The following is a 22,979-nucleotide window of genomic DNA, read 5'->3' as shown; positions in this document are numbered from 1 at the left end:
GTCACGCATGAAAGAACCTAGACAAGATGTTGTGTTTTAAAAGTGCATATTTTTTATTTTTCTTGTCAAAAATGACAATCGTTTCGCTAGATAAGACCTTTATGCCTCGTTTGGGATCGTTTATAGTCCTTTGAAACTCCGTTGAAAAAAACTGTTAAGTGTTGAGTTAAGTATTAAATGTTGGGCTCTATTATAGTCCATTAAAATGAAAAAAATCCTGCAATGTTTTCCTCAAAAAACATAATTTCTTCTCAACTGAACAAAGAAAGACATCAACATTTTGGATGACATGTTGGCCAGTAAATTATCTGGAGTTTTTTTTAAGAAAATTGACTATTCCTTTAAAGCAACACTATGTAGTTTTTTTACCTTTAAATAATGTCTCTAAAATTATTTCAGTGATAGAACAACTTTTAACTGGACAAATTGTACTGTTGCTGCAACCTGAGCAGCCTCCTAGCTGCTACAAGCACACTCTGAAAGTGGCGGTGGAGGGTAGGAAACACAGCCCCGCCCCTCCCCCTGCCTGCATAAGAGTGTCTGATACCAGGCACTGTTGCGCTTTTCAACCACATGGGGGAGCTGCAAGTCATTTTTACATGGAAACTACATAGTGTTGCTTTAATAAAGAATCTATTAAAAACAGCGACTAATAATATGCTTATTTTGCAAGCTTTAATCTCAGTGGCAGAGTTTAAATGTTAACATGAAATATTAGACTTTGGTTGTCAGTGCGTCCACTGTCTCCATGAGAACATTTGTGCAGAGAGGCTCACAGCATCTTTCCGATGATTATGAACAGAGCAAGAACAAGACAAGAACGTCATGTAATATTTTTAGCATTTTAATTTGGTGTCGAGTGTCAGAAAGTGGCATTTCTCTTTTGTACAGAATTCATAACTAGATTTCTGTTCCTCTTCTTTTGGCTGTGATTTTTTGTTTTACACATTACTGTAAATGTTTATCATATGCATCCATAGTTCAATACAAGTGTGAGAATATGGTTATTTTGTTACCACATGTACCATAGTACATTATTGTTTTTCCTAAAATGTCAAAAGTGATGGGTACAAATAAATGTTACTCTTGACAGAGGAAAACTGTTTTGGCTATTTTATGATGGTTTGCAAGTTTGTCTCCCAGCCTATAAAGCTTGAACCAGCCTTAAGTGGTTAGCTGGTCTTTCAAGCTGGTTTATTTTATGCATTTCCAGCATTGTTGTAACAACTGCAAGATACTGTAGTATTTTGTGGAAGGTAAAAAATATTCTTCGCTTTTTCATTGTTTTGCAGTGAGCAAATGAGCCCCCCACATCAATTTTGTCTCTTTTCCGGTTCTAAAATTGGTCGGTTCCACCCCCTTCCTCCACTATTACAGCTTCTCTGTGCCTTCTAAATATACAATAATTACATCTCAGTATAAATTGATTGACTTCAGTCTAATGTAACACATGAGCGACAGCCACACGTCACAAACGCAATGTCACAATGATACAAGACACAACGTCCCTGTTGACTAACCATCACGCTTTACTAACTCCAGAATAAACTTGTAGAAGTAAGCGAGACACCCACCCACTCACGCAAGACTCTGTAACCTCATGTTTGTTTTTTATTGGCGATTTATAAACCGCTGACATACAGCGATGTGCTTAATCACACATTCTTAAGTTGGTGTCACGGGTCGGTTTTGTAGATGTGCCCTCTATTTGTCAGCAACCCAGGCGCGGAGCTTCCCGATTAGCATTCGGTGTATGTATTATCATAAATTGTCTCTATTATACACTAGTTCATGTGCTTGTTTTCTTGTTTTCCTGCATAGACAGAGCCAAGGAGGTAATCACAGCTTAGCATTGGTTTGTGTCAATGTCTGGGCAATAATTTTCATTAAATTGAAGATAGATGGTACTTTATGCAACCCTGTTGTTATGTAACATTATTATACTCATTAAAATTAATTTCAAGAAAGGTTCTTCAACAATTGACAGTCACATTTTTTAATTGCTTATGACACTTACTTTTGCTTTAAAACAATTCATAATGCATACTTAAAATGGTAGAGGCCCTTCAGTAATTTTTGTATGTGGGCTGAAGTACTGCAAGACTACGGGTTGTCTGGCTGTGTGAAATGCCGACGTGTTCAATGAGAGTAATTTTTAACATTACCTTGTTATTTTCTGTCTTTATCAGTGGTGTCAGGCAGGTCCCTCTCATTATTGAGCTCAAAGCAACGCCAGAGTCGACTGCTTCTTATCTGGGCTGTGTGTTGTACACGCGGTTGCAGGCTTGATTTGGTCCGTAGCCAGCACAGGACGGTCGGCCGTATCCTGATTAATGACCGTCTGGCTCATCAGGTTATTTAAATATTTAGGCCGTGCTCATTCAGGGTTGACTGTTAGCCTGTTCTTTTCATAGCAAAAGTCGTGACTGTGAGAACCTTAAGTGTTCTTAATTGAGGCATGTCAAGCTACTTAAACAATGTATAGCGCTTACAGGTTACAAAGAAACACCCACGCAACAATTTAACAAGTCAGAAAGTCTTGCCTGAGGCCAAGCATACTTGCTGTAAAAATTTGGATAAAGTCCAACCACTTGAAATACTGGATATGTATACATCTACCGTGCATGTTAGCCAGACCCACCCTTTTGAGATATCTGTATACAATTTAAACACAAGACACAAGTGGTGATTGGCATGTGTCCTGTTTTTTCCAGCTTACATTCTTACTTGTGCTACTTTGTTATACTTTTATCAAAAGAAAGTTACTGGAGAGAGCTGCCACGCGTGAAGATAGTGGTTGTTAGCGTGAAATGTCGTCTTCTGTAGTTAGTGTTTTAATTTAGGTCAACTTGTGAAAGTATAAAGAGAATCTATTCAGGTTAGATCTTTTATTTAAAATCATCATTCATGAATAAGACACGGCACACATGTGAATCTCACAGACAGATGTGTATTAGATGTTTGAAGTAGCTGACACGAATGGACCATTTTACCATGATTGTATGCGCATTTTGAAGTATTGCATCAAAAACGAGTGATTTAAACGTGAAATTTCACATTTTTATTCGCAAAAAAAGTTTTTTACGCTCGGAGAGACGCTGGAGATGAAAGCGCATTTGCCGAATTAATTCTGACGTAGCGAAAACATTAAACCCACGGGACTGACCGTTTATCTGTTTCCGGTGTCGTTACCATATATGGGGCTCGACGTCGTCTTAATCATAGATATGTATATAAAGGCTAGATGGCTCAAGGCGGAGTCAGCTGTGTCGTCACTTGGCGGCCATCTTAGGTCAGTGCTGCCATAGTGCTGCTCCCTGCTGCTGTGGACGGAAGGTGAGTGACATACGCCAACTAAAATGCTCGTAACTTGCTGAATTCTTGACGGATTTACAAACGGTTTGGTTTTTTACAAACGTTATTAACGTGGCTATAATTCTGGATGCTTTAACATGTTTCATGAATTTTTTATTGATTTTTAGTATACGTATTCAGTGTCATAGGTACATCTTTGACGTTTATAACAAACCAATCCGTTTGAAAATCAGTAAAAAATTAAGCAAGTTATGGTCATTTAAAAGTACCTGCATCATTAAAACTCAATGCTACGAGTGAGCGAGCGCTCTGTCCTAAGATGGCCGCCAAAATGCGGACGTTCCACTCAATTGGCCATCAGCGCGGACGAGCCATCTACCCTTTATATACATATCTATGGTCTTAATGTCCATGCTGCTCGTGCCTTCATCAAAAATGCTGCATTCCTTCTTCTGTGCACATCATTCAATTTGGCAATTACAAGCTGCACTGCTAATAAATTAATAACTTGCCCCATTGTGACTACATGCACTCCTGTCAGAGCCATATTTTAAGCGCGCCTTGTTTACTTTTGGTTACTAGGTTACCAATATCAGCGTCATTCGCTCAAACTACTTGATGGAAACGCACCTAATTCGCATTTGTTTGTTTTTATTTTTTGCGAATTTTGAAAAGATTTGCTTCACGTTTGGATGGAATCCCAAGTGTTATGAAGAGCACATGTTTGGTCTAAACCCTCAACCTCAGGTAACCAACATTTAAAAACACTTCCAGGTCATACTTTTTCCATCATATTTGCATTCATATAGCGTCTGAATGTTAAAAATAGTATGAATAAATTCACAGCGGAGTTGAGGAAAAAATGAATACAACTCTGAGCGTATTTGATAGCTTTCCTAAGATTCAGCAAGATGTTTTTGCCAAACAAAACTAAATCTCCAAAGTTTTGAGGAATTATAGGGGCTTATTTTAATTTACTTTGCAAATTGGAACCTGTACAACTCGTTTTTGCATCATTTAATTCCTATACAGTTTTAAATAGCAACAGAGACAGTCAACAAGCTGATTTTAAGGTTTGGTTTTCAGCACCATTAAACTATTTACTGCTTTCGTTCTTCTATTCTCTGGAGCCTGAGGCAGTTCACAACATTTCTAATTATTTCAGAGAGAAAATGCTGATCTGGAATCAGGAATGTTTCTTCTCCAGTAGAGTTAGTCTGATATCAGTGTTTGGAGATTAAAATATTCAGTGCATTATTACCCAATGTTTTATTGGTTCTCTCTAAAGAATATTTTGGGTTACTTTAAACTTTGTGTATTGGCATATTTGTTTATGTAGTTTTTTTGCATTTTTTTTTTGTAAACTTTCAATGTTGTTGTGTAATATTGTTTTACATACGTTTTTTTTTCATATTGTATGTAGGGATGCACCGAAATGTTCGTCCGAAAATGGCATTAATTGTTATGGTGAAGCGCCACTGCCTGTGATCTCGCTGTAATGTGTCTCAAGTGTTAAAGCTCACGTAACACACGCTGTTTCTGCATTTCTGATATTAATCTGGAGTACCTATGGAGTAGTATGACATCCTTTATATCTCTGAAGAGTCTTTAGTTTAATCAGATTTATAAAAGAAAGATTAGCTTTACCGAATCTTTCCGATAACGTACGAAAAAATGAAGAAGGAGGAGTTATAACACGGGAGGAGCGAGTACGAGTCATGCAACACTATACAACACTGTTTTAACTTATGATTCACTACATGTTCGTGTCATTTATATAATATACACGCGCCTATTTCCAACATAATACAGAAGTCTTACTTACCGCGTGTAACTCGTCATGAAAATCCACCGCATCAAACACACACACGCAAAACTCCGCTGCTAATCCGGATAATAAACTATATCCATTGTTTCCATAAGGCTGGATGTCTTCTCCTTACATCCAAAAACACACTTCTTGTTGTGCCATTGTTGACTTTTGAAATTAAACAAAGCTGAGTGGCGTGATAAGCTGTTAGCAAGCTCTAGCGTCTCCCGCTGACTGACGGCTGGGCGGGGTTTTCCAGGGGAAGTTTTCCGGCGGAAGCCCATATAAAGAAGTGATACGTATCGAAAACCCCTGAAACGTCAGTTAGAACCGTAATCGAAAAAAATTAGCCGAAACTTGTACGAACCCTGGCGAAGTGCATTCGGCACAGAAATACTCTGAAACACGCCCAACTGCATTTTTGACACTTTGCCTACATTTAGCATGAGGAAACAACTCTATAACTGTGTTAATAAGTCAGAATGCTTGAAATACCATTAAACCCCCCCTTTAAGACAAATCGATTTGCATTCATGAACATTTATGAGGAAAACAATGTTATAGGTGTGACATTTGTGAAATTTGACTTAAAGGGACACTTCACCCATTTGCATTAAGCTTTGTATCATTAGAACCCCAGTCATGTTTTTGATTGGTCGTGCATCATTTACTCAGTTCATTTACTAAGCATCATTGAAAGTAGGAAGTCCAATATCTTTGTTGAGGGGGTGAGACTACAAACACCCCTTTTCTCGGTCAAATAGGCACTAAATTCGAAATGTATGTTACATTTCGACTCCAAATATGACGCACTTTCAATAAAGATTAATGTTTCTATGGGTGAAATGCTCCTTTAACTATTAAAAATTATATGTAAAAAAAAAATGCTTTAAAGAGTAGGGGAGAGTGGGGTAAAGTGAGACATCGGGTAAAGTGAGACACCCCCTGTATCTAGGCAACGGAACACATTTGTGGTCCTATGACCATTATGTTTTTAAGCCCCTCAAATTTCCCCTTGGCCATGAGGGACAGGACCTCATGCTGCTGTGGTTAACATGTTTTTTTCACAAAAATATATTTTTTGCTTGTAAAAGTAAATTTTCTTGCTGTCAACTTAATCAACTGTTGTGCCAAAGCAAATTGATTCAGGTAGAAAAACTTATATCACACATGTTTATGAACTACCAACATATAAAACCTTGTGTTGATGCTAGCTGAAGATTAGCCTGAATTTCCAAGAGAGAGAGTTTTTTTCCAAAATGTGGTGGTGGGGTAAAGGGAGACAAATGATGTGGGGTAAAGTGAGACACGAGGCACAAGTTCAGTTTAGTCTAAAACATATTTTCATGTAATATTACATTACATATGTTTTATTTTTAATGTTATAAACATTGCAGAAAAACCATTATGCCTAGTCAATACACCAGGAAGACAGCCTGGGGAACCCCTTGAGGAGATGGAGAGTGCAGCTGCTTAGGTCAAGGAAGGAAAGAATTCTCTAATGCTATGTACACAACAAACGCGAGGCATCATGGTACTGTGGGTTCACACCAGACACAAGTTCAACAATTTGCGCAAGTAGATTACATACAAAGTCAATGCAAAGACGCAATCAGACACGTCCTCACATGTGGCGATGTGAATGACGTGATATGGGTGGCGCGTTTTCCACGAAAACACGCGCTATTCGCCGCAAACATGTCTTCGCCCAATTTGAAAATATTCAACTTGAGCGAAAAATTCCATTACACAATGTTAAATCCTGCGAGTAATCTAGATCAAGTAACGCACTGCCCCGCATTTGGTGTGTACGTAGCATTATTCACTCTAGATTACTCACGGGATTTAACATTGTGTCATGCAAATTTTTCGTTTGAGATAAATATTTTCAACTTGGGCGAAGACATGTTTGAGGTGAATAGTGCGTGTTTTCGCGGCAAATGCTCCGCTCATATGGCGTCATTCGCATCGCCCCAGGCGAGGATGCGTCTGATCGTGTCTTTGCATTAACTTTGAATGTAATCTACTTGCACAAATCGTTGAACTCACGTCTGGTGTGAACCCACAGTAAGAGCAGCTGCAAGGGATAGAAATATTGATAGAGGGTTCTGATTGTCTTTTGCGCTGACCCGCAGACACTAGCTGGCTCTAAGGGTCCTTTGTTCTGACCCCCAGACTGCGTTCTAATCTAACTGGTTCTATATGTCATTTGAATGTTAATTAAAAAAATTTGAATTGTCGGAGCCAATGGTCTACAGTGGGCAGCGCTCCGACATGTGGTGCTTTCACACTTTCTGGGAGTTCGATTCCCGGTTCGTGGTCATTTGCCTATCCAATACCCTTCTCTCCTCCCTGTACTTTCCTGTCCTCTCCAAAACTCACTGTTAAATAAAGGCAAAAACTGGCCAAAAAATATAACTTTTGAGTTATGTTATGTTGTATTTGATTTTGGTTCAGAGTTACTGTACTTTCAAGTGTTTAGAAAAATAATGTTCTTAATTGACCAATCCCCTTGATTCTGTTACTAGTCCAACATTAGTTCTGGAATGTGTGGTTGTCAAGCTAGCCGTCAGGATTTTATCTGTTACAATATGTGCTGTTATAGTAGTTTCAGAGTGTAAAAAGTAAGTGGATCAGTTTCCCCCGAGCTGGTTCACTTTACCCCCTTGATTTTTCTGGTCTGTCTCAGTTTACCCCTAAGCTGGGGTAAAGTGAGACACAAGACCACTTTTTTTAAAACAATCATATTTTCACTGCTCTTCGTCCTGAATACATTCTGGTAATTTCCATAGCTAGGAAACATCCTGAATTAATGGGAAATGTGTAAATTTGACTGATATATCATTTAAGCTCGCTTAGAGGGGAGCAAATGTAAAAAATGTCTCACTTTACCCCACTCTCCCCTATCTATTTCATTGCTAAAAAACTTTATTTTGTGTATTTGGTATAATACAATGTGTTTGTGTGGTTTATGGTTAAAAAACACATTATTTTCTACATACCATAAATGTTTAGGTCCAGATTTCACTCTCTTCCTGAAACGCATGAATTCGAAAAACTTTGTGTCCCTGATTGGTGAGCTAATCTGTACGTTGTGATTGGCCTGAATACCTCTGACAGCAGCTGAAAAGGTGACGCCCCTTGACATGTTTGATAGATTCGGTCACAATGCAATAGGAGTTAACTTACAGGCTGGGAGTCAGAAGCAGGAGGAATTATGGTAATGTCAGTCTTGTGTACATCACCAATCCCAGTAAGTATCGATTAGTCTTGCCTTGGCCTTAGGCAAGACAAATCGATAAATGAGAAAACAAAAACTATAAGAATTTTTAATGTATTTTGTTTTGGTTTTTTCAGTGCATTACGGGTTGTACGCATTGTTCAGTCTGCATGCAGTTAGCAGTAGGCTACATTATCTTTTAGACAGATCCAGTGCTTTACAGATGGTTACATCATATCCCTTCCTGTTTTGTTATTTGTAAAAATGTCCTGTGAAAGTTAATGGCGTGTTCAGTTTCAGCTGATCGTGACATGAGTTTTGCACAGACATTGTTAGTCCCAATCTATCATGTGTTGTGGTTATACAGTACAGTGTTGTTTCGAAACACTAGTTTAAAGGTTTTCTTGTGTTGTTAGCCACATTTTGATAACTAGGGGATGAGTTTGCATCGTTTCTATGTTATTAATTTAAATAACTCAGAATATTATGGAAAAACTGTATGGTTGAGTATGGAACTTTTTTGGTTAAAAGTCAACAATAATCCTTTTTTGCGCAAATACATAAAAACAAAACAGTTCAAAACTGTATTTTACCTAATTATTATTTACAATGGTAAGCTTATAATGAGGATTTAAAAATTAGCAATTTCATGCAAATGTCAACCTTATCATTAGAAGTAAAGTTTTTAACCATACTTATATCTCAGATGTCAATATTTGGTGGTTTAAATTCCCATGGAAAGTCTCTTTTAAAGTTTTTAAAGAGCACCTATTGTCCGTTTCACATTTTTACATTTACCTTGTAAGTGTGTATCATTACATGTTAACGATATGCTAAAGGTACAAACGATATCGTCTCCAATGTAAATCTTTTTTCTTGGACTACAACAAACACTTGGAAGCAAAAGTTTATGTCCTGGGATTGGTGATGTAGTAAAGACCGACATTATCGAAATTCATCCCGCTTCAGACTCACAACCCACAAGTTAACTCATGTTAGCATTGCATTGTGACCAAATCTTTCAAACATGGTAAGGAGCGTCACATTTCGGCTGACGTCAGAGGAATTCAGGCCATTCACAATATACAGATTAGCTGGCCAATCAGAGACACAGCGCTTTTCAAATCCGTGCGTTTCAGAAAGAGAGTGAAATCTGGAGCAACAAAAATGTACGGTATGTGGAAAATTAAACCATAAACCACGCAAACGCATTGTATTATACCAAATACACAAAATAATGTTGTTTTTAGCAATGAAATGTCTCATCTATGTTTCTTCATAAATGCAAATCCAAAAAAATAAAATTAAAATAAATAAATTAATTAATAAAACAATCTTGTAGGTAAAGCATAGGGCAACACTGGTAGGCTCCTGTCCATAAACTAGCATACACCAAATAGAAGGCAAGTTTCTTCTCTTGGATACTAAATTTAGGTTTAACAAGTCCCTTGTGATAGTGGACGTGCTTTACTCAGGAGGACGTTTGAACAAGTTCAGAGTTTATCAACCAGTCACCACACATACAAACTGAGCATGACAGTGAAGGTTAATGTGATCACAGACGATAAACCTACACCCCATATCTCAAACTGTTGTTTGCTCTAGTCTCTGGGTTTCGTCTGGTTCTGTTTGTTTAGTTGGTTTAGTTGAAGTATTTCTTGACTGCAGTTTTTATCGCTGACACAGTGACACACCGTCTACGCAGGTTGTCGTCTACACAGCTATATTTTATCTGAAAATTTCCTTTTAATGTTATCAAAAAAGAAACCAAAGGGAAAAACAGTGATTATAAGTAAACAAATGTCGATGACTCATAAACAGAGCTGTGATTAATATTCAAAAACAAATCCAGACAGACATACAGGGGGATGTTCTGAACAGTAGTCTTCTGTTTACATAATTCACAGCCATTACAGGCTACGCATTAAAAACACATTATTTACTCTGTGTTAACAAGCCTTGTAATAGTCTGGATAACCCTCATTACCCAAAACCCCTCGTTCCCCCACCCGATCCCTCTGTTTAATTCAGTTCAATGTCTCGGGATATCAACCCATCAAGCTGTCGAGAGCGAGATCTTTGTGGTGAGGGTTCGAAATAGAAACGTGAGAGTCAAGTAATTAAGCTCGCGTTCATAATGAACACGGATTAGATTGGATTAACGGCGTGTGACTCAAAGTGGTTTAAATTTAATTTGCATGTCTTTTACTGAATCTGCGTCATTCTCAACAACTACATACACAGGGGCTGTTTACTTTTAGTGACGAGTTGCTATTTATTTAGGTATATACAGTAGATGCACGTTTCCTTCTGTGGCTATAGTTAATTTAATGAGGGTACAATTGGTGCTCTGTGAATATTTTAATTACCTTTAAGTGTTCTTAAAGTAACAGTTAAATGTACAATAACGTCAGTCTTGATTTGACACAACATAAGGGTGAGTAAATGATTACAGAATTTAATTATCAGTTGAACTGTTTCTTTATTACTACTGTAAATGCTTTGTTAAAGGGAAATATGTAGATTATTCCATTACTCACCCTCATACAGTACATCCATCATTTATCCAAATGACTACATTGGGTTAATATACCGGTATACAATGAGTCTTAAAGGAGTAGTTCACAGAAAAAATGAAAATTAGCAGTATTGTACTCACCCTCTAGCCATCATAGGTGTATACAGTATGACTTTCTTATTTTAGCTAGACTTAGATGGAGTTATGTTAAATAATATCCTGGCTCTTTTCAGTTTTATAATGGCATCAGATAGTGCCCCATTTTTAAAGCCCCAAATCAGTGGATCCATCCATCATAAACTATTCCATAATGTTAGGTCTTCCGAGGTGAAGCGATGGATTTTTTTGTATTAAAAAAAAATAACTTTATTATGGAGCCCCTAAGGGGACAAAGAGCAAAAATTAAATAAAGTTTGGTTTCGCGTGCTCAAGTGGAACTATTGCGTGCGGACGTGAAGCTTTGTGCGAGGACATGAAACTAACGCGTCCGGATGTGAAACTTTTGCGTGCGGACTTGAAACTTTTGCGTGTGGACGTGAAACTATCGCGTGCGGACATGAAACTATCGCGTGCGGACGTGAAACTATCGCGTGCGGACGTGAAACTATCGCGTGCGGACGTGAAACTATCGCTTGCGGACGTGAAACTATCGCGTGCGGACGTGAAACTATCGCGTGCGGACGTGAAACTATCGCGTGCGGACGTGAAACTAAACTTTAAAAAAAATATGCACATGAAGGTTTCGCGTGAGCACATAAAAAGTTTCACTTTTTTACTCCAATGTCACCTTAGGGGCTCCGTACTCTATAAACTAAAGTCTAGCCATCATGGGTGTAAATTATTTTCTTATTTTAGCTAGACTTAGATGGAGTTATGTTAAATAATATCCTGGCTCTTTTCAGTTTTATAATGGCATCGGATAGTGCCCCATTTTTAAAGCCCCAAATCAGTGGATCCATCCATCATAAACTATTCCATAATGTTAGGTCTTCCGAGGTGAAGCGATGGATTTTTTTGTATAAAAATAACTTTATTATGGAGCCCCTAAGGGGACAAAGAGCAAAAATTAAATAAAGTTTGGTTTCGCGTGCTCAAGTGGAACTATTGCGTGCGGACGTGAAACTTTGTGCGAGGACATGAAACTAACGCGTCCGGATGTGAAACTTTTGCGTGCGGACTTGAAACTTTTGCGTGTGGACGTGAAACTATCGCGTGCGGACGTGAAACTATCGCGTGCGGACGTGAAACTAAACTTTAAAAAAATATGCACATGAAGGTTTCGCGTGAGCACATAAAAAGTTTCACTTTTTTACTCCAATGTCACCTTAGGGGCTCCGTACTCTATAAACTAAAGTCTAGCCATCGTAGGTGTAAATGACTTTCTTATTTTAGCTAGACTTAGATGGAGTTATGTTAAATAATATCCTGGCTCTTTTCAGTTTTATAATGGCATCGGATAGTGCCCCATTTTTAAAGCCCCAAATCAGTGGATCCATCCATCATAAACTATTCCATAATGTTAGGTCTTCCGAGGTGAAGCGATGGATTTTTTTGTAAAAAAGTCCACTTTATTATGGAGCCCCTAAGGGGACAAAGAGCAAAAATTTAATAAAGTTTGGTTTCGCATGCTCAAGTGAAACTATCGCATGCGGACGTGAAACTTTGTGTGCGGACGTGAAACATTTGCGTGCGGACGTGAAACTTTTGTGTCGGACGTGAAACTTTTTTGAACCTTAGGGGCTCGGTACTTTATAAACTAATGCCGTATGCGTGTTCATGAGACAGTGGAGGTCAGGAGGAAGGCTGGGGCACTATTAAATGCCATTATAAAGCTGAAAAGACTTATTTGATATAACTGTTTGGCTGATAAAATTAAAGTCATATACACCTCCAATGGCTTGAAGGTAAGTAAAATATGATTATGATATAATACAGTAATAGTCTATAATAGTCTGTCTGTTTAAAGCAATATTCTGTGATATTTACAGCTTAAAGCTATCGTCTACGATTTCAAAGATTGTTCATTATTAATAACCTCGTTTATATGCTGGTTATGGTTCTACAGTAACATCCTAACAATATAAAGAGAAAAAAGAATTTAAAAAATCCATTCAGTCTATTGGGTGTATGGTAGCAGATAAGTTGACCAATGTAAACTGTCCGGCCGGACAGCTTACATTGGTTAACTGCTCTCATCCAATCCCTGCTACATTTGAAAATCCACCTCGTGCTCACGTCTCCACCCCATCGCACACCACCCCGCCCCTCTCCTGCCTGCGACATGAAATTTGTGTCAGTGTATGGTAGCTAGCGAAGCAGCAACATAGATTAGATAGATTAGATTCACCTTTATTGTCACTGCACATGTAGGTACAAGGCAACGAAATGCAGTTAGCATCTAACCAGAAGTGCAATAAGCAGTAAGTACAGAATAAAGGTCTATAATATGTAAGTCTCTTACTGTGGGTGATGCGGAGTCGTAACTCATCCATTTTGTTCACCAGTGACCGCACATTAGCGAGGAAAATGCTGGGTAAAGAGAGCCGGAGCGGTGTTAGCTTTAGCTTGGCTCTTAGACCTCCGCGCTTCCCCCGCCTTTGTTTACGATCTCGACGCCGCCTGCGAGCACTTCCACCCGGCCGGGTAGAGTGCGAAGCCTCGGTTGTTCTAGCGTTCTAGAGTCGAAGATTGGTGATAAAACTGCTGGTAAAGTCCTCACCGATACCCAAAAGCTCCTGTCGGGTGTATGATGTTAAAGCAAAGCTGTTCAGTACGAACAGACCCGAGATGAGCAGGAATAATACTGCAAAATTGCAAAAACTGGAGAGACGCTCCGCCATTGACTGTTGGAGGAAGCTTCTGGGAGATTTGGGGCTGAAAACCGACGCCGACACGGCAGACTTTTGTTGAACAGGTACGCATTTATTTATACTTTGTATTGTGTGAGTCTGACAACATGCTGTCGGTCGGCATCGGAATGTTAGCCGTTTAGCATCGCGTATCACGGGTCAAAATAATTATATTTATAAAGTCATTTCTTGAAGCTCAGGAGGGGAAACGTATGCCAAACGTTGTTGTGAAAGTAAATAACGTCAATTACAATCATAATTGTAATTGTACATTCCTTCAAGGCTTTATGTGTTTACTGCTCGGTAAATCTCTGTTCTGATGTTTACTACCAGTGATCACAGCTTGAATGAGTGACTTTGTTCAGGTGGTTTCCCGGGGGGAGGGATCAGGTAGCACAGAGGGGCGGGATGAGTTTTTTAAAACGTACTAACCGTCTCAGGCTTTCTCTACCGATTTTCAACATCGTACACTACAGCTTTAAGCTCTCAACAGCATCTGTGGTCTACTGTCTGTTACCACAACAATTGCAAATCATCATTATCCATTTAATGGAAGCTGGTTTTTGTGAAGCTATCCATAGACACAAACAGCTCAACATTGCTAGTTTGGTGTGGGTGGTTGCCAGCTAGCGTAGGCTATCTATAATGTATGTGTTTGCTAGGACATGGCTAAGTGGCGTTCTGTGTGATTGTGGCCCAAGTCAGAACGATATGATGGTATGACTTAAATTGCTTTTTCAGTAAGGCTAAGAATTTCTCAGAAGGGTAATAGCATGTTTCTGAGGTCGATGTATCGCCCATCCCCGTTCATTAGATAGGAAACAGTTAGCCGCAACGTCACAATTAGGGCCATGCGAAGGAAGAATTTGTATTACTAAAACATTTCCCATAATGCATTAGCAATGCTTTTAGTAAGACGGATAAGTGGTTGATTGACGCCGGGTGTGCACTGCCGGGAAGTCATGTAGACCTTTAATAGCTATTAGAAGATATCAATGTCATAAGGCAACCATTAAAGGAACAGTTCCCCTTAAAATTAGAATGCGGTCAACTTTACCTCCAATTCTCTTTTTGTGTTTCACAGCATTTGTCTTTTAAAAGGTACGGCTAATGATATTCACAAGATCAAGCTGAAATGTAAGTGCAGGTCAATATCCTGTTTGCGCTGTGTTAGCCGAAAACATGTGGTTCTTTTGCCAGTAATGAAGTTAATGTGACAGACAGCTGGAGCCAAGATATCTCAGCATTTGCTGTGGGATACTACATAATGGATTCTGAAGGTTTCCGAGCCCTTCCTCTATGACAGGTGCGACCGTGATGATTTAAACAGCTTTTAATGGTTTTCTAATGCATATTCGGTATACTTTAGTACCATTGCAAAATAAAAAGAATTGATCAGTTGGAATAAGGAAATGTATAAGAACCATGACAGTTTGGGAAATCATACTTTCATTTTGAGAACACTCTCAGCAAGTATACCGCTGAAAAATATTTGTTTTAAATATTTCACAGCTTCAGTAGGCAAGAATTATGTTGAGTGAATGTTTTGATTGGCTGGAGTGTTGAATGCTGTCCGCCTCCAGACTCATCTATTGTTCATCTCGCAGATGGGTGGCAGGTCATAAGAGATTGACTCATGGCCTTCTGTAATTCCCATACATGCTGTGTGTGAGGGTGCTTATTATTTATTGTTTTTGGAGGTAAGAGCTAAAGCTGTGGGTTCTAAATGGATCAGGACTTTTTGTGAGGTCGTCATTGGTTTGATGTTTTGTCTTGGAGCTGAAGATTGCCCCTGTAAAAGTCCATCTGTAGCTTATAGGTAGAAAATCAAACTGTAGTTACTACACTGTTAAAAATATCTGTAGAAATTACAGTAGTACTTGCAGCTGTTTGCCAGTAACTTACTGTAAAATTAAATTTATGTTATTTATTGACAACAGTTTGTTTAAAGTTAAATGAACTTTAAATATTAAGCAAGTCTTTATCTGTACAGAATAAAACTAAAACTACATTTACATTTAAATCTACAGTAAGTTACTAGCAAACAGCTGCAAAACTACAGCAAAAAGTTCAACCTGATCTCACAAATTTCCATTAAACAATGTTGTTAACGTAAACGATGCGATAACGGAATGATTTAGTTGACACACCTTTTTTATATGACGATAACGCGACAATGACTAGCTAAAAATGGTTCTAAGGTGACGAAAACATGACGAGATGCTTTCAAGTTTACGTTGACGAGACAGAACGAACATAATTATAAGTCTGGCATTCACAATGAATGTCATTTCTACCTACTGTATTTTGCGAGTTCGAAGGACCGTGGCGGTGACGCCAATAAACAGAAACGACTAAATGATTTATGGACATACTTTCAGTATAATCCATCAGAAAGAAAAACAGCATGCATATTGGGAAATGACGGTAATGTGGCCACAAACTAGGTGGGAAGAATATCACCAACCTTAAGCGGCACCTGAAGGCTCATCACGCTAATATTTTTTTAAAAGTAACTAACAAGTCATGCTGTTAACATATCATATACATTCAATTTTACTCGACAATTGGCTTGTGACACATTTTATGGTAAGCTTAAGGTTTTACATGTATCTACTTTTCAAACCTAAGCCCATTTCCAATACTTTTTAACCTAGATTAATTTATTAAAGACTACTTTTTTTACAAAAATTGACTTAAACTTGACCTTTTAGCATTTTCATTGACTAAAACTTGACTAAAACTATATACAAAAGTTTATAAGTGACTAAAATGTGACTAAGAGTAAAAAGCATGTTCGTCAAAAAGAGTAAGACTAAAACTAAAAGGGCTGCCAAAAACAACACTGCCGTGAAATAGTCACTCATTATTTTGCTCAGTTTTGCGTGACATTGTCACGTATTTCCACCATTTTACGTGCCCCTGCCACAACTTTCTTTTCCGTGACAGTTTCACGTATTGGTTAATCAACTGTTTTTCCTATTTTTAAACAATTGTCGCTTCGGTTTGGGGTTAGATTTGCTGTTTGCGTTATGATGTCACTTGAAGTATTAGTTTGTACCATTTTCTCGTATGCTTTCTAAACCATTGTCACCTGACGTTGGGGTTAGAGTTGGTTGAGTTTTGGTAAGGATGTCATTTTATGTAACAAAAAGTTGTTCTAACCCCAAACCGAAGTGACAATTGTAAGAAAATAGGAAAAACAATGAGTTACCAATACGTGAAACGTGAAAAGTCGTGGCAGGGGCACGTAAAATGGTGGAAATACGTGACAATGTCACGCAAAACTGAGCAAAATAACGCGTGACTATTTTACGTATTTTGTGAGATCTGGCTGAAAAAGTTTGTAGGGTCTATTGTAGGTTCTGTTAAAAAGTAAACTATCTGTGCTTGAACCCAGACGGGGGTGTATTCGACCTCCGATGTGCAGGCTGATCACTAAGGTCCTTAGCTACTATTTTTGGTCATCTAATGTTACCCTGCCAAAACATGTGAGTCCTAATGTTCTTGCTCATATCACACTTGTCACTTCAAGTAGGATAAAAGACTTTCCTCTAGGGTCCATTGTGGGTGGGAGACCGCCAAAGATGTGTGACCCCGGTTACTTTTTTTAACCATGTGTTATGGCTACTTTTAATCCTGTATAAAGTTTTGAAAGAGGTTGACTTAACCATGGCTCCAAAATGATATAAACATGGTCAAAAATGGTCCAGTAAGAAGTTCATAAAGCTTTATTAAGTAACAATATATCTTTTTTTAGATCTCCATAGACCGTTGGATAAGCAAAATGTCTTTTGATGAACTTTCTGCTGTACTAACCATTATAGAACCGGTGTTTTGAAGAGTGTTTGGTATCAGTTGGAAGTGAGAGACACGAATTGACACACTCTCTCACCCCTGAGCCCTAGGGAAAGCTGTTAACCCCGGGACATCTCCATTGGGACTGTCCATGCACTTCATGTTCTATCAGTCAGATGATTAAAGCATCTGCTAAATGGACAAGAACTGATCTTAAAAGATAATGGCTCCCTTTCTCCCAGAACACACTGACATTTAAAAGGCTTGTGAAGGGCAAAACAAAAGCACATACATTTTTTATTAGCTTATGTTATTATTAAATAATGTATATATAAGTACCGTAATGACACCCAACCTGATCTCACGAATTTCCGTGGCATAGTCACGGAATTTTTTGCTCATTTTTCTTTTCCGTGGCATTCTCACGGATTGGTAACTCAACTGTTTTGTCCTATTTTCTTACCATTGTCGCTTCGGTTTAGGGTTAGATTTACATAAAATGACATCCCTACCCAAACCCAACTCTAACCCCAACGCCAGGCAACAATTGATTAAAGTTTAGAAAATATAAAAGAATACATCAGAAAAAATAGTATAAACCAATACTTAAAGTGACAAACTAATGCAAACACCAAATCTAACCCTAAACCGAAGCGACAATGGTTTGAAAATAGGAAAAAGCAGTTGAGTAACCAATCCGTGAGAATGCCACGGAAAAGAAAGTCCGTGGCAGGGCCACGGAAATATGCGGAGATCCGTGAGAATGCCACGGAAAAATGAGCAAAAAATTCCGTGACTATCCCACGGAACTTTGTGAGATCATGTTGCGACACCATAAACACTACAATAAGGTTGTTTTTGTTGCAATAGATCCATTTTGACTAATTTGACTAAAACATTTTTTCTATACTGAGAGTGTGACAAGATAAAACCACTATTTTCTGTTATAATCTTTCACATAGCATCTTTAGGTTATAAAAACATTACAAATTCTAATCCGTAATTTGATTTTCAAAGATTTATTATAAAAATAGATTTTTTTTTCTGCAAAATGCTATAAATCTATTGAATCAATATATAAATGTGCATTCATCTTTGCCATGTCATAGTCGTTTAGTTGACTAGTGGTATACACTGATTAAAAAATAAACATTAATGGCATAAATCAAAACACTTACTTTGTCGTATTAATAACAATGTAATTGCTGCTGTCATCCATGGGACGTCGTCACTGAACTTTTTTGACAGCGATCAGCATTCAAATGTTTTGGTCCTGCTTGATTTTCGTTGACTTTGAGTAAAATAATGGAAAGTTTTTCATAAGATTCCCTGGGGTCAATGTGTTAGCATGATAGAAGCATGACAGCAATTTTCCTTCGTCCGAGTGCCTCTCGTGTAAATTATTCAATTTTGATGGCTTACGTTTCTTCCCCACCACATAAATCCACAACAGGTTTATCAATGCCATCAAAATTACTATTTTGTTTGTTTGTTGATCACGAAGTACAAAGTAGATGAGGAAAACTAGGATTATGTGTGTATTTAAAGCGCTGCCATTATTGTTTAAAATGCGTGGAATAGTGCGCTGTGATTTGTTGAGCGGATTTATTGCATTCTGCAAAGAAGGAGGACTGCCGTTTGTTGTGGTTGTAAAAAAGGGAGAAAAAATGACATGGCGGATATCAGATTTTGTGAAAAATGAAGAATTTACTGACCAGATACAATACTGATTTTGGCGGTAACTATTATTTTTAAATGGTGTTTATTGCATTTTGGAACCAAACTCTTTATTTGTTAATGCATTGGCTAACATGAACTAACAATGAGCAATATGGTTTTGGCATTTAAAGGGATAGTTTGACAAAAATATTTTAAATTTTGTCAGCATTTAATCACTATCATGTTGTTCGCCGACACGAAATCAACGTCACCAAAGAAGTGTGTTGTTGTTTCTGAGAGAAATTTAAGCTTGTCCATCCCAGCGAAGTTGTTCAAATGTTTGTTTAATGCTGGATTTCGTTAAAATGGGGCGGTCCTAGTGATAAAACATATCATACTTAGGTTAAACTGCATCATGCACATGTGTGTGTTTTGTTGGCGTAAGTGCATATAATGTAAACAACACAAACAATGGGGTAATGTTTTGTGTGTTTGCTTGTTCGTGACTCGCTCCCCCGCAGTACCTTCAGGAGCTCCTTCATAATTATTCTGGAAAGTAGCGGGACAGCTGATGTGAAACTAAAGACTATACAGAGATATGAAAGATGCAATACTACTTTATAGGTACTCAAGATTAAGATACGATTAGCATCGTGGGTCTGAGCATATTTTAGTTTGGTTAGTTTCTTGCACAAAGTTTTCATAGTTTTGAGTTACACAGAATAAAGACAGGCGGTTTATTTTTCGATTCCTATCAGGATATCTTGTTTATAACATTTTGAGCAAGAACTGTCTTTCTGCACCAATATTTTATCCCTTTCTGTATATTCACACTTGATGTCTGTTGTGTTTACATTCACCTGTGTATTTATTATATATTTTTTTTCACCTGTGTATATATGATGGCAATGTGATCTCTATACAATAATCTCTCTCTCTCTCTCTCTGTGTGTATGTGTGTGTTTGTGTGTTTTGGGACGCCCACTGTTTTGTTTTGTGATTAATTCAAAGAAAATAAATCTTCATCCATCAGCACACGAGCTCATGCTGAGAAGTTAATGAAAACTTCAACACTAAAGTTTGTCTGAGAAAATGACGCTAATTTCAGATTGACATTCCCAAACACACACCCACACACATCATTAAAGCACTATTGGCAAGTTTACAACACTTAGCTTAACCATTAAAACAATAATACGATAAAGTTATTGACTTATGTTGGTCATAGCAGACGCTTGATCTCGCTCGCATCATTACCTTCATTCTTGTGCGGTGCGCTTTTATAGACGTATGGTATATCAGCATGCCGTGATGACCCATCATTCCCAGCCGTGCTGCTTTACAACGCGTGTGATGTCGATTTAACCCCGTTAATTGTAGTTTGAAGTGTAATCTGTCTGTTTGTTTACATCCAGTTTTCGTAGTTTCACTGAGGTAAACACTTTAATGTGCGATTAATAATTCATCCAGCCGTTTCTCTCTAAATGAGTTGGAATAAGTAAGCAGAGGGCTTTGATGAATAATAAAAACAATCCTCTCGTGGACCGATCGCTTCGTTCTGCTCAGGAACACAATTTATTCGACTAATACAACGTGTTCCTTTGTTTTTTCATGCACATTTGCACATGATGCAAGCGCACACACAAACAACCCTATCATTACCGCTCTCTTTCACACACACACCGGTATGGTGGAATGCACAGATATTTTTCTCTTTATTTCCTCGGAAGACAACTGCCGCCCCCCTCATCCCCCATGTGCACAAGTGTGTGTTTGTGTGTGTGTGTGCGCGCGTGTCACTGAGCGCTCAAACATGCCTGTTTCTAAGTTACCAGCTTGGCTCAGCTGTCGGTGTGATTTTGAGGCACCTACCCTTACACAAATGTTATTGTTATTATTGCCACGCTTTAGTGATGGTATAAGGTGGCAATACCATTTTGATAAATACTACTTAAGTCTACTTAAATCCATTCAATTGCATTTAAATTATACTGTAAGTTTTGTCAAAGAAAATTGTAAGAATATAACTGTACAATATACCATTGTACTGAACTGTACCATACTTAATATTCAATGTGGAACTACTTTGATGTTAACCATTGTACTGTAATTTCAAAAACATGGTATCATCTTCAAACACTTTATTTATTGTAATTATTTACATTTTCACAAAACTCTATAAACTGCAATGACTATAGTACCATTTAAAAAAATCTAAAATTACCAGATAAATAAATTTCTTATGAAAGAAAGACTGATGCAAAACGGTACAAGTGACCCCTCAGGTCTCTCATCTAAAGTTTATGGAGATGACCGCCACATGAAACCTCACAACAAACAATCCAATCGCGAACAAAGTCTCTTTTCATCTCTGTTTGATATCAACCGTCTTTGGGTGGAAAATCTGGTTTCTTCCACATGAGGGAAATACTGGTTGTGATTTTTATTAAGTCAAAAACTGCAATCAGCACTCACCTCCGTTTCCTTGGGTTGGGAAATCCCTCCGAAAGAAATCCCTTCTCCACTCGCTCTCTCTCTTTCTGTGTCTATGTGTCTCTCGCTCAATATCACTTTGTCTTCTGTTACTCCAGGAACACTTTTACTGCACACTGGGTGGCCGATAACAGTGAGTTCCTTCTGATATGTTTAGTCCCTTGATGTGTCGGTCAAATATCAGAGGAGAACCAGAGCTGAAGATCTTACCGATGAATCCAAGAGCTCCAAATGGAGAGAAAGAAAGAGAGAGAGAGAGAGTACAATGTGAGAAAAGGAGGGAGGGGGAAGGTAAAGCCAACAAGACGAGAGAGAGAGAGAGAGAGAGAGAGAGAGAGAGAGAGAGAGAGAGAGAGAGAGAGAGAGAGAGAGAGAGAGAGAGAGAGTTTTCAGAATTGGTGGAATGGATAGAAAAGAAAATACTGTGGAAGTGAATGGTGCCTCCTCAAATTTGTTTGGATATTAAATTTTTTAAAAAAAATCTTCCATCTGTTCTCAGCTGTATACAAGTTTGGAACAAGTGAAGGGTACATACATGTTGACAGAATTACTATCCCTTTAATTTACCAGCAAAATAATATTCAATACACAAATTATTGACATGATAAATGAAATAAGTCAAGGGGAAACTTCTTCTAGAGAAAAAAGCAGTACTGGTACAAATGCAGTACCGTACATTAATTCAGTTCTGACCCGCTGAAAGAGACAGACCAGACCGTAAATCACAGATGTAATATGACAGCAGGAAGATGTTTACAAAGTGAAGTTCTCTCTAGTCGCTGAAACATTTGTTCCCGAGTGAGAAAGCTGAAATAAGCTGTCGAAGCAGAACGCAGTCGACCAAATACTGTTGTGCAGGTTACGCCTGTCAACCAAAATAATGAAATTTAGGTCACTGTGAGTGTTTGGTTTTGAACGTGTAAAATACTGAAGATTCAGACTTTGTGAAAGAACTGTATGAAGAGTTGATGTTTGCTAAAAGGAAATGAAAAACTAAATTACTCTTGCCATGAAAAGTGCTGCATGGCAAATCGCTTGTTAAATGTCTGTATTTAAGTTTTTAGTATAATAATGTTTGAAAGCTGTTCATATTGAATGTTTATTTCGAAGTATAAACCAGATTAATGGTCTTTAAAAGGTTTTTGATTACATGGGAAAATCTTCTGTAGTGCACATGGTTCCATAGGGAAATGTTTTAATCTTTGTTATTTCAGTATGGTGTCTGCTTTAAAAGCCTTAGGGTGCTTCCTAAATTGCAAACTGTGATAGGTATTTAATTAAATGTACCTACGCTGTAAAAAAATATATGCTATATCT

The 22,979-nt window shown here is 38.0% G+C and overlaps 1 protein-coding gene across 1 annotated transcript in view; it reads right to left on the bottom strand.

Annotated features, from left to right (window-relative positions):
- shisal1b (shisa like 1b) overlaps positions 1–21,883 on the bottom strand; it is a 65,942-nt gene extending 44,059 nt beyond the window's left edge. Inside the window, exon 1 of the mRNA XM_065291405.2 lies at positions 21,645–21,883. The gene's annotated coding sequence lies outside the window, so the exon portion shown is untranslated. The remainder of the gene's footprint in view (positions 1–21,644) is intronic.
- Between the last annotated feature and the right edge of the window lie 1,096 nt (positions 21,884–22,979).

The sequence above is a fragment of the Paramisgurnus dabryanus genome, chromosome 23 (genome assembly GCF_030506205.2).
Source record: "Paramisgurnus dabryanus chromosome 23, PD_genome_1.1, whole genome shotgun sequence".
Classification (NCBI taxonomy): Eukaryota; Metazoa; Chordata; class Actinopteri; order Cypriniformes; family Cobitidae; genus Paramisgurnus; species Paramisgurnus dabryanus.
The sequence above is the reverse complement of the archived record's forward strand: the minus strand, read 5'-3'. Positions and strand labels throughout refer to the sequence as shown.